This window comes from Rutidosis leptorrhynchoides, chromosome 10 (assembly GCF_046630445.1).
Source record: "Rutidosis leptorrhynchoides isolate AG116_Rl617_1_P2 chromosome 10, CSIRO_AGI_Rlap_v1, whole genome shotgun sequence".
Classification (NCBI taxonomy): Eukaryota; Viridiplantae; Streptophyta; class Magnoliopsida; order Asterales; family Asteraceae; genus Rutidosis; species Rutidosis leptorrhynchoides.
Genome location: NC_092342.1, coordinates 236,150,767 through 236,164,220, shown reverse-complemented (window position 1 = coordinate 236,164,220; position 13,454 = coordinate 236,150,767). Strand labels below are relative to the sequence as shown.

Sequence of the window (13,454 nt, the reverse complement as noted above, 5' to 3'; positions counted from 1 at the left end):
CCACTTACATTTTTTTTCTTTTTCTGATTTTATTCGAACCACAAGACAAATCAATCAATCTTCACTACACCAACACCTCTATCTCTCTTTTATTCTCATCGTGATAACTACCCAAAACAATCATTTTTTTTTTCTCGATAGCTCGAAATTATTACTTCTATTTACTCGTTCCTGTTTCTGTTTAAACAAGAACTGCTGCTGTTGCTTCACGCTTGAAATAACATTGATAACAAACCACCACTACCCGCCACTAATGTATTCTGACTTGCCATCGTAAACCACTCCCTACTCGCATGGTTTCTGTTTCTAATCAGTCTAAAAACGCACCATGTTTAACCACCATAACCGTCACCCACCTCACCATCATCACCTTAAATCATCTTGCTTATTCGCTGTTGTTATTGCTGCAAATCGAGAACTTGGTGATGATGACGTATAACAATGATGTTGATGATGATCAACAAGAACTTCTATGGACGCGTTATTTTTTTTTTCCTTAATCTTCCTATTCAAACGAACTCCCTGTAACATTTGTTCTTTTATATTTGAAAAAGACAATACAAAAGAACTCCCTGTGAAGACTTTTGTGTGCGCCACTTTACAGCTAATAGATCACAAAGAATAATATGAAGCTAAATATTAGTGGAGTTGGTTGTTTGAGTTGAATGTAAAGGGGTTTATTATATTCCAAAAGCTATATACCGACACCCACTTTCTATCCATTACAATTATTAAATTGTGGTTGAAGTGTAATACTTTTGGACTGTAAAAGAGCTGTCATCGAATTCCTATATAAAACCGTGACCTTGTTCTAAACCTTGGGCCGTGAATTGATTCTATTACTAGGCCGAGAGTTTTAAAGGGTGTTGGGCCGAGTCTTTTTGGTTGGGCCGAGATTATTTGTTGGTTGGGCTCTTAATTTAATCGGGTTGAAGTACTGCAGCTACATCTGTTACAAAGGAAGCTAAATATTTTGTTCCCAGGCCACGATGATGATGGTAACATGTATTATGAGGATCACGTATAATGACTAGAATGATAGTTTGATTGTAATAGGTGGTCATGATGATTATAAGAAGTAAAAATGATTCGATTAGTCAATTAGATGAAGTTAAGATAACAATGATTATTATGATCTTGACGATGAAGGTAATGAAAATAATGATAAGATGATGATAAGTCGATGTATAGAGTATGATTCAGTGTGACGATTATGAGGATGATGGTGTTGATTAATTTAAATAAATGAAGATGAAGGAACTGAATGATATTACAGATAAAATTGAAAATCACGTTTAATACCGAAAGAAAATAGTGGAAGAATGGTTAGAGGAGTGGTTGCTTAAATTAGAGGTCTTGGGTTCGAGTCCCGTCTCGGGCAATTTACTCCTTTTTAATGCTACAAAGGTATAATTTAATATTACCATTATTTTTATTATTATTATTATGAAGATAAATATATAGATTATAAACAAGGATATTAATATGAAATTGATAAAAATTACAATTAGGTTACAATTTAAATGAAATATTATTATTATTATTATTATTATTATTTATATTATTATTATTATTTACATTATTATTATTATTATTGTTATTAAAATTATAATTTATTATTAAAGTTAGTATTATAATTAAAATTATCATTTTTTTATTCATTATTATAATTAGTATTATTAATTATCAAATAAAGATTTACTATATAAAAATATATTTAATACGTATAACATAAATGTATTAAAATGTTTATAATAAATAATAATAATTTATTTAAAGTATATATATAACAAATGCACCTAATTAATTAATAAAGCCTATAGATTATTAAATAAAACAAGTATATCTCTAATAAAATATAAATTTGTTCGTTTACCATCTTGTGTTTTAATATATATACGAATGTTATAGGTTCGTGAATCCGAGGCCAACCCTATACTTGATCAACGATGTTATATGTATTTTTACTACAAAATACAGTATGGTGAGTATATAGTCCCTTTTAAACTCTAAATATTTTTGGGCTGAGAATACATGCGCTGTTTTTATAAATGATTTACGTTATGGACACAAGTGATCAAAAATAAATTCTACGTTGAGTTGTACCATGGCATATTTCTTTATACTTGGTAGCTAATATTTACGTGAGGAGCGTAAACGCGAATCCTGTTGATAGATCTATCGGGCCTGACAACCCCAACCGGGCTGGACGACCAGTTTTCAACGGTTGCACAGTACTTCGTTTCTGTATACTACACTTGGTACGGTGTAGCGATTATTTAAGAATATGCTGCGATGATTTAAATGTTAAGTATGGTTACCAAGTGCTCAACTACTTTTACATACACTTGCGAGTGTATTATGTTTATCTATATGAAATCTTGTGGTCCATAGTTATAACGCTGCTAGCATCAAACCTATATATCTCACCAACTTTATGTTGACATTTTAAAGCATGTTTATTCTCAGGTACGAATTAAGTCTTCCGCTGTGCATTAGCTCATACTAAAGACATTACTTGGAGTCGATCATCGTAATGGAACCAAATGTTGAAGACTTTGTCCAGGTGGATAAGGACGGGTCTTTACATAATCCGTTGGATCTTACTCTTATAAGAGTTTGATATTGAAATCCGAGATAAAAGAGGAGCAGAAAATCTCGCCGCTGATCATCTTTCTCGTCTTGAAAATCCCGAATTAGAAGTTCTAAATGAATTGGCCATACAAGACAACTTTCCTGATGAATATCTATTGAAGATAGATTATAATGAAATCCCATGGTTTGCAGACTATGCAAACTACTTAGTTTGCGGATTCCTTGAAAAAGGATTGTCGTACCAAAAACGAAAGAAATTCTTCAGTGATATAAAACACTATTTCTGGGAAGATCCACATTTGTTTAAAAGTTGTCCAGATGGAATAATACGCCGATGTGTATTCGGAGATGAAGCTAGTAAAATTTTAAACCATTGTCACACAGGACCAACAGGAGGGCATTATGGGCCTCAATTAACAGCAAGAAAAGTTTATGAAGCTGGATTCTATTGACCTACAATTTACAAAGACGCACACCTTCTTTGCAAATCCTGTGATGCTTGTCAAAGGGCCGGAAAAATAAGTCAACGTGATGAAATGCCACAAAATGTCATTCAAGTATGTGAAGTATTTGACATTTGGGGTATTGACTTTATGGGTCCATTTCCAAAATCTCATAATAATCTCTACATTCTCGTTGCCATTGATTATGTATCTAAATGGGCGAAAGCACAAGCTCTCCCAACTAATGATGCACGAGTTGTAGTCAACTTTTTAAAACGTCTTTTTGCATGGTTTGGAACACCGAAAGCTTTAATAAGTGATCGGGGTACTCATTTCTGTAACAATCAACTTGAAAAAGTTCTCAAAAGATATGGAGTAACTCATAAAATCTCCACTGCTTATCATCCATAAATAAGTGGACAAGTTGAAAATACCAACCGAGCTTTAAAACGTATTCTAGAGAAAATCGTAGGATCAAATCCGAAGGAATGGTCCATTAAATTGGAGGATGCACTCTGGGCTTTTAGAACAGCCTACAAAACTCCAATTGGAACCACACCTTTTAGACTCGTTTACGGAAAAGCATGTCATCTTCCAGTAGAAATTGAACACAAAGCATTTTGGGCTTTGAAGACATGTAATCTTGATATACATGAAGCTGGACGTCTACGATTAAGTCAACTAAACGAATTAGAAGAATTAAGACATGAAGCATACGAAAATTCGTTAATCTATAAAGAAAGAACGAAGAAATGGCATGATAAAAGAATCAGAAGTTTAAAAGAATTTAAAGAAGGAGACAGAGTTCTTCTTTTCAATTCACGATTCAAGCTATTTCCTGGAAAATTGAAATCAAGATGGTCTGGACCATTCATAGTCAAAAGAGTTTTCCCATACGGAACGATAGAATTAATAAATTCAAATAGGATTGAATTTAAAGTTAATGGTCACAGAGTTAAACACTACATAGATAGTCCAATGGAAGTTGACAGCGAAGTTAATCACAATTTCGATACCACAGCTAACTAAGTGTGGGGAGAATCAAATCTTTAAAGGATTTTATGTATTTCTGTTAGAGTTAGATTGTCTGTTTTCGTGTAGTTCTCGAAAATGGAACCCGAATGGTCTTTCCCTAGCAGACCCTAAAGAACTAGTCTTCTCCCCCCATTCTGAATTTTTATTTTTTTTAGGTTTTTACGAAATGAAGACTGACTGTGAACTAAACCATGGTCTAATGCTACACGCTTTGATCACTAAACGTAATAATGACACACTACCAAGTGAAATAGTATCAGTAATCAGAGAAAGATTGGATGGAGTAAGAAAAGAATCCAGATGCGAAGATAATAAGTTACAATTTGGTATAGGAAAATCAAAATCCGCAGCGAAAAGAAGAGCACAACACCTAGAAAGATGTCACAAATGTGAAAAATGGTCACATGGAGGTAAATGTTCAAATAATCAAACCTATTCAAATACCGAATTTGTTACTTTATGCATAGACGGACCGTTCTTATGTTTAGAAGAAAAAACACTGAATGCTCGAGGTTACGCCTATGTAGCCATGGAAAATCAATTAAACTGACTATCTTATGAATGAGATAGATCATATAACTAAGAATACTATCTCACAGGTAAGTCTGTACAGTTTTTATTTTTTATTTTTAACCTTTCGATAATAAACGCTAATTTGTTCGCTATAAAGTATTAAATTGGTATTGAATAAAATTAGGTTTGGCGACCGAAATTATTGATATCATTCAAAAATTTATTACATCACGACAAAATTTAATGTTTATTCTTAAGGTATAAATATCTTTAATTAATCAACCCAAAATATTTCAAAAATTCGTCATGAGTTAAATTAGGTTATGGAACAGAAATTACTTTACCAAAAAGAGGGGCGAATATTTTTGATAATATTTGATTGATTAAAGTGGGATAAAAAGCCAAAAAGATTTTTAATTTTATTTTTACCATGTTTTTAAAATTAATATATAAATCTTAAATTAATATTGTAAACTTTGTAAAAACAATATATTTAAAATTGTAAATATTTGAAAAATATAATATAAGTTTGGTGTGATTTTATAATATGAATTTTTAAATTAAGTTTGGTGTGAATTTTTAATTTTTAAAATAAGAATTTTTAATTTTATGCATTTCAAATTTTAAGTTTGGTGTGAATTTTTAATATTAATTTGAATTTTATGTATTTTTATTTTAAGTTTGGTGTGAATTTAAAAACAAAAATTTACTTTATCTCATTAAGTTAAAAATATGATTTTTAAAATTCGTCGTAAGTTGAAGACTAGGTCGTTGAACTGAAATTGCTTTACCCGAGGGAGGGACGAGAACTTTTATTATCATTATTTTTAATCTTATTGAATTAAAGTATGCCAAAAACATTAAAAAAAAACCAAAAATCTTAGCTTTTAAAACAATCGCTACAAAAAGACAAATTTTAAAATTTTGTCGAAGGACGGACTAGGACATCGATCCGAAATGACCTCATCCTAAATAACAAGGGAAACAAAATTTTAAAATTAATTACTTAATTGTTTTAATTAGTATAAGATGTTTAAAAAAAAAAAAATATAAACTCCGCGACTCGCGGAGTTTGAAGGGTCAAACACCGTGACTCGCGGAGGGACCAAAATACAGAAAAAAAAATAAAACGCCAAAACTGATCAGTTGCACAACCCAACACACCACAAAAACTGCGAAAATACTGCGAAAATACACGAAAAAGACCTCCCAAATTCACAATTTTTCACAGTTAATCATCAAATCTTTTACTAAAATCATGTTGAGAAGGATGCTATCAAGGAATTACTCAAGAAAAACGGTAAATTTCTACACCTAAACACCATTTAATCCGAAAATTGGTGTTCTAGAGCAATTTTATACCCAATTTGATTTTGATGCTTTTTAGTGTAATTATGTTTAAATTGTTTATGTATTATGCTTGAATAACCTAGATTGATCCTATTTAACATGATTAGAAGCCTTAAACTTCAAATTTTGAGTAATATAGGGTTTGTGTTCTTGAGCAAATTTGGGGCTTTTTGATATAAACAGGTTATGGCCGATTTTTGTCATGAATTGTTGCTAAATTAAGTAGTGTAACATGTTTAGGTAGTTAAATGATCCAAACTTTGAGCCTACACATGATTTTGAGAATTAAAGTGGACTTTTTCAAGTCTAAAATTCATGAACTTGATTTTTGAGAGATAATGCCATTTGAAACTTGTTTAATTGCTAGTAATGATTATTTTGACATGTTATTTGAGTTGAATGCTTATGAACTTGGCGAACATTTTCGTATATGCTTATTTGAAAAAGTGTAGATTTGATGAAAATATGAAAATGAGCTTAAGTTTGATATAAATTAAACATGTCATTGTAATTATTTTGATTGATGATTTTGCTGACACTAATGCATATTTGGATGCACAAAAATTGTGTTTGATGTGTTTTGCAGACTGAAAGGGGTGAATCTTCATCCCAAGCTCGCAATGCTCCTACTGAGAATGCGGAACAACAGGAGGTGGATAACTACTACAAACAAGATATACCTCATCCAGTCATGACATTTTATGATATGCACTTGGAAGATTTGCACCCGAACCTGAGATTTGACAGACTTTGGATAGATTATCCAAAATACCAAAGGGGTTTGCATACTCTTCATTCTAAAGCTGTTGAAGTACCTAGGGTCATAGAATGGGGACCATTAGAAGCTGTAGAATTGGCCGGGCCAATTAGGGAATTACTTGCACAGAGGTATGGTAATTCTACTTTTAACGATTGGGTACGGTTATTCAACATGCGTAGACCTGTATATAAAGTATGGTGTGAAGAATTGTTGTGTAGTATAGAATTAAATGATCGGGTAGCTAGTTTAACTGATCGATCTTTTATTAGATTTTTGTTAGGACGTTCGATGCGCCACATGTCTTTACTAGACATGGCTCAGGCTTTACGTATATATACGCCTGAGGAGTTAGCATCTGCCGATTGTAGAGGGTTGATACTAAATGGTAGAAAGATAGACGAAAATTTTGATACGCATGGTGTATGGAGTCAAATGACTAGCCATCACCGATTCAAAGGGGGAAATTACTCTTATTTGGATATAGATAGAGCAGAGTTAAGAGTAATTCATAGATTTTTAGCTAATTCGGTTACACAAAGAGGTAAGAATAAGGAAAAGGTAAATGAACAGGATTTGTTTTACCACATGTGTATTCGAGACCCACAAAGCACTGTAAGTATACCTTATTGTGTGGGTTATTATTTATCAGCTATGGTTAGGGGGATGAGACCGCATAGCATAATAGGAGGTGGTATATTTATTACTTTGATTGCTGAATATCTCGGTGTGGATATAAGTCGGGGGGGATTATTAGTCGAAGAACCAGAACCCCGCGATACAATAGGTTTATATGTATACCATGGTGCGAAGGTTTTGAAGAGGCGAAATAACGCCGCAGTACAATACCATGGTAGACATCCACAGGTTGAGAGAAACCAACAGCCAGGTAATGTGGGAGGGGGAAATGAAATGACAGAAATGCAAAGGTTTATAGCTTCACAAGAGTATAAAAATGCTAGACATCGAGCATTTGAAGATTGGCAAGTTCATCAAAACCAAATCATAGCTTATTGCCAACAAATAGGTAGAGACTATATTCATACTCAATCGCCCGTATTTCCTCCCTAGTCTATAGAGATCCAACCACCATATCCTACGTATAACCCAGCCGAAGCATTCTATAACACATACGGTTATGCATGGAACCCCTACTGGTATCAGTATCATCCCTAGTCTACTTAGTTTTATTTATTTTATAATTTGTAATGTTGATACATTTAATACTTATGTTAATATTGTAATAGTTTTTATAATTTTCTAACTTTTATTATTAGATTTTAATAATTTTTGAATGTGGGATAATATACCAAACTTCAAAAATATGTATATATGTTTGCAGTTTATCTTATGTACATAACAGGGTAAAACAACGCATTTTCAAAGACTGGCATTAAGTTCAGCAAAAGCAACTAATTTTGACGACAAGATGTAAAATAAATGTGATATAACAACAAGACGGAATGAACAAATGATATGCACCATTTATCATTCAGCAAGCAAACACAAATATGTTTGGAAACTTTGGTAAAATTTAATCATTTTCACACAAATCACCCTCAATAATTTAAATTGTTACTGATTTCTTGCAAATGAGGAAATTGCAAGATCTTAAGTGTGGGAAGGGGTTAAATTCTTTCGGATTTTAAAATTTTTACTTTATACACTTGGTTACCATTAGAAATACTAGTAAAGTAGTAGTTGTATTAGAATCTAGTGCTCTCTGATAATAAAGAACAGCCCTAGTCTTATATACTGACTACCCAATTCTAGTAAAATTTTTCAAAATTTTCAATTAAATGAACTCAAAATCATGTTTATACATATTTATGAACGATAAAACTAGGTGTTAACACCGAAATTATTGTTACCTCGGAAAGGACATAAATTGAGAAACAAACCAAAATGTTAAAATTCATTTAAAATGGAATAGAGGACAATAAAAAGGAAAATAAAAGCCAAGTGTGGGAAAATTCTCCAAGTTATTCAAAACATATGTCACATATTTTTGTACAAATAACTGAAAATACTTTTGCTTTGGACTAAACTAAAAAGTTTTACCTGATTTACTGTAAGAAAGATGGATCTACACGATGAATCAATTCCATCATTAAAAGGAAGTAAAGTCTTCCGAAAAAGAAACGCGCTTCTTGATTTAGGTCAAGAAGTTGTCGTCTAGACCAGCTGTAGGTTGACGAAAAATCTAGAAAAGTCATCTCTAAAATCAGCAGGAAATCCACGGACCTCAGCATCAAACAGGGTCGCCAAGTGGTCAGACTTATCCTAACCATGAGAGGATCTGTCTTGTAAAATGGGGAGGGCACCGTGCAAATTAGCTTGATAAGACTAATGAATCAGATTCCCAGAAAGGATAATCTCCTTAAAGATTAAAAATCAGCTTTTAATCCTGATATTAATCAATCCTAGAGATTGACCTTAAAGATTGAGAATTCAAACTCATGGAATTCAATGATATCTAAACTCGAGCTTGAACGAGAAAATATTTTGATCAAATTATAAACCGATTTGTTTTCTGAAAACCCATTTTCAATGCGTTCATTACCATTGAACGTCAAATCCTAGGAATTCACCTGGAATTCATTAGGTCACCTGAACCAAATCGGGTGTCAACCGTAAGAACGGTGGTTGCATAGCATAGTCGAAGACAGGACCTTGTGCCAGATCAAAAAATCATAAGGGTGAGCTTTACTATTGCTCCTACAAAGGATAGTAATTGCGTCCGACACGTTATAGACCATAATTAAAAGCAAGTCACGGGACATTGCCTTAACAGTTGCTTGTTCAACGCTTTCCTTTACAACCGGACGGTAGTTTATCGATAGGTAATATACAGAGCAAGTAAACTGGACGTGTTGCTTTCCTAATACAAGGTTAGCAAGTGGGTGACACAAAACCGCAAGTTTTGAGCTAAAATTTTCAAATCTGAAACCCACCAAACCCACAAAAAAAACTTGCAAACACCGGTGAAGGGTTATTCCGGAAAACTTATCTAGGGTAAAAGCTAGATTTAATTTTCAAAAGATCAAATGTTTTCATAAAGATCCAAATTCCTTAAAGGATCTAAATTTTTATAGTCATATAGGACTGTAAACCACAACGTTACTACCATTGTTTATACCGCCGTAAAGAAATCACTGATGTACAAAGTGCGAAGAATAAAGAAGTGATTCTTGTATTTCAAGACTATATTGCTTGAGGACAAGCAATGCTCAAGTGTGGGAATATTTGATAATGCTAAAAACGAACATATATTTCATAACATTATTCCTCAAGAAAGACAAGCTTTTAGTTGCAATTGTTCTATTTACAAGTGATATTCGTTTAAATAATAAAAGGTGAAGACAAAAGACAGATTCGACGAATTGAAGACGCAAACGACCAAAAAGCTCAAAAGTACAAAATACAATCAAAGAGGTTCTAGTTATTGATAAGAAACGTCTCGAAATTACAAGAGTACAAGATTCAAAACGCAAAGTACAAGATATTAAATTGTACGCAAGGACGTTCGAAAATCCGGAACCGGGACCAGAGTCAACTCTCAACGCTCGACGCAACGGACTAAAAATTACAAGTCAACTATGCACATGAATATAATATAATATAAAAATAATTCTTAAAAATTATATATATATTATATTAATCGTTGGCAAACAAAGAGCCAAGGCTGAATGAGCTGTAAAAACGAACTCCGCGACTTGCGGAGTTCGAAGGCTAAAAGTACCGCGACTCGCGGAGACCCCCTGAACTCAATTCCCTATAAAAGCAAACGCAGTTTGATCGCAAAAAATCATAATATATCAATCTCTCTATCTATATACGTAATATTTATATTTATAATTTATATTTTAATTTTAATTTTAATTTTAATCCTAATAATAAGGGTATGTTAGCGAATGTTGTAAGGGTGTAAGTCGAAATTCTGTCCGTGTAACGCTACGCTATTTTTAATCATTGTAAGTTATGTTCAACCTTTTTAATTTAATGTCTCGTAGCTAAGTTATTATTATGCTTATTTAAAACGAAGTAATCACGATGTTGGGCTAATTACTAAAATTGGGTAATTGGGCTTTGTACCATAATTGGGGTTTGGACAAAAGAACGACACTTGTGTAAATTAGACTATGGGCTATTAATAGGCTTTATATTTGTTTAACTAAATGATAGTTTGTTAATTTTAATATAAAGATTTACAATTGGGCGTCCCTATAAATAACCATTTACACTCGATCGGACACGATGTGCGGGATATTTATATGTACGAATAATCGTTCATTTAACCGGACACGAGAATGGATTAATAGCCACTAGAATTATTAAAACAGGGGTGAAATTATGTACAAGGACACTTGGCATAATTGATAACAGAGTATTAAAACCTTGGGTTACACGCAGTCGATAACCTGGTGTAATTATTAAACAAAGTATTAAAATCTTGTTACAGTTTAAGTCCCCAATTAGTTGGAATATTTGACTTCGGGTATAAGAATAATTTGACGAGGACACTCGCACTTTATATTTATGACCGATGGACTGTTATGGACAAAAACCAGACGGACATATTAAATAATCCAGGACAAAGGACAATTAACCCATGGGCATAAAACTAAAATCAACACGTCAAACATCATGATTACGGAAGTTTAAATAAGCATAATGCTTTTATTTCATATTTAATTCCCTTTATTTTATATTTAATTGCACTTCTAATTATCGCATTTTATTTTATTGTTATTATATTTAATTGCACTTTTAATTATCGTACTTTTTAATTATCGCAAGTTTATTTTATCGCACTTTTATTATTCGCAATTTCATTATCGTTATTTACTTTACACTTTAAATTAAGTCTTTTATTTATTTAATATTTTACATTTGGTTTTAACTGCGACTAAAATTTTAAAATCGATAAACCGGTCATTAAACGGTAAAAACCCCCCTTTATAATAATAATATTACTTATATATATATTTGTATTTTTATAAAAGTAAACTAATATAGCGTTAAGCTTTGTTTAAAGATTTTCCCTGTGGAACGAACCGGACTTACTAAAAACTACACTACTGTACGATTAGGTACACTGCCTATAAGTGTTGTAGCAAGGTTTAAGTATATCCATTCTATAAATAAATAAATATCTTGTGTAAAATTGTATCGTATTTAATAGTATTTCCTTGTAAAATTTAATAGCTATTTTATATACACCTCGCATAACATCAAGCAACATCAATATGGCTTGGAGTCTGATGCTGAATTAAAAGTTACAGGTGTAGTCTCCATAGAAGAGTAATTATGTCTCCCTTTTGTATCAATAATTGGAATCATAACCGATAACAACATACGCCTATAGATATATAAATAGAAAAAGGTATAATGAAATTTGCTACGAGTCTCTTGAATAAAATGAAAAACCATTTTTCTAATTTAAACCCTAATGGTTAAACCATTTAACTCGGTTAACAACATCAAATCAAAATAGTTATACCTTCAATCTTGCTTTTTCCCTTACTTATTTCATCAAAGACTTGTTGCTGGCGTCATCTAAAACCTATCCTCAACATTTATGGTTTTAATCTCTTTTGAGACTAAAAGCTTATACAATTTCAAAACACACGCCTGAAAAAGAATAAAAAACTTTCAATCTTCAAACACAATCAATTATATATAAGTGAAAAAAATTAACATTAGATTAACACATTAACTTACAAAACGATGAACTCAAATTTAACTTAATCGTAAAAATTTATTTATTAACAAATTTAAATGGAAAAACTGAAATTATAGGTAATTGAACTAATAATACTCAGAAAAAAAAAACGAATCAACACCTTAATACTAATCTGTTTAAGTAATGTTCCTTTGAAATGAAAGAGCTTAGCACACGCACACATAGAGATCGAATCTAGAAAGATAGACAAATACATAATAATAGGATATAGATGAGGTTTATATAAATTAGAAAATTGTGTAATTTTTTCATCTGTCAGAAGAAGCGTACCTTTGATTGTTTCAGATTTGTGTGAATCTTCGTGGATGAAAAAGAAGAAATGGTTCGCCAGCTACTTAAGAAAACAATAATAAAAAAGAAATTAGATAATCGAAACTGAAACATACAAAATTGTGAAGTACAACCCTAAAATCAAAGGAGTCATTGGTTCAAATAGGGTTTCATCGTGAAGAATTTAGGGCGTATTAAGAATTATGGATTGTAGTATGATGGATTTCCTAGTAAAATTGTTCCGTGGTTGAATTGGGAATGGAGTATTATGAAGTATGGAAGAGAGGTTTTAAATTAGGGTTACACAAAATTAACACGGTTCAAGAAAATAAGAGTGCGTTTTTTATTGTTATTTTTAATCTAATTAAATTAATTAAAGTTAATGACATTATCATGAGTAGCTTAAATTTTTATTATTTATTTTTGAATTTTTTTATGCTTAAAAAATTATTATTTATTACATCATCATTTTAGAATTTTAATAGAAACTATAGATAAAGTATATTTAATTTAAATTTAAATTTAAAGGAACACAAGAAATAAAAAAAAAGTGTATTTCCTTTTATAATATTTTGATATTATAAATTATATTTATTTATACATTATACATTTATATTTTTATTACGGTTTATTTGTTAAAGGAAAACACGCTCTATTTTTTCATTCAAACAAACGTCTACCGCTTAGGAGAGTGAAGAGTACGATCATCAACCAAATTAAACCTTCATCCTCGTTTGATCACTGG

At 31.6% G+C, this 13,454-nt stretch overlaps 1 long non-coding RNA gene across 1 annotated transcript in view; it reads right to left on the bottom strand.

Moving 5' to 3' along the window:
* The window catches only part of LOC139873330 (uncharacterized), a 44,523-nt gene extending 31,521 nt beyond the window's left edge, over positions 1–13,002 (bottom strand). The window contains exons 1-2 of the long non-coding RNA XR_011767310.1: positions 12,710–13,002; positions 12,197–12,327 (exon numbers count right to left, since the gene is read on the bottom strand). This is a non-coding gene — a long non-coding RNA (uncharacterized lncRNA). The remainder of the gene's footprint in view (positions 1–12,196; positions 12,328–12,709) is intronic.
* Positions 13,003–13,454: the final 452 nt, after the last annotated feature.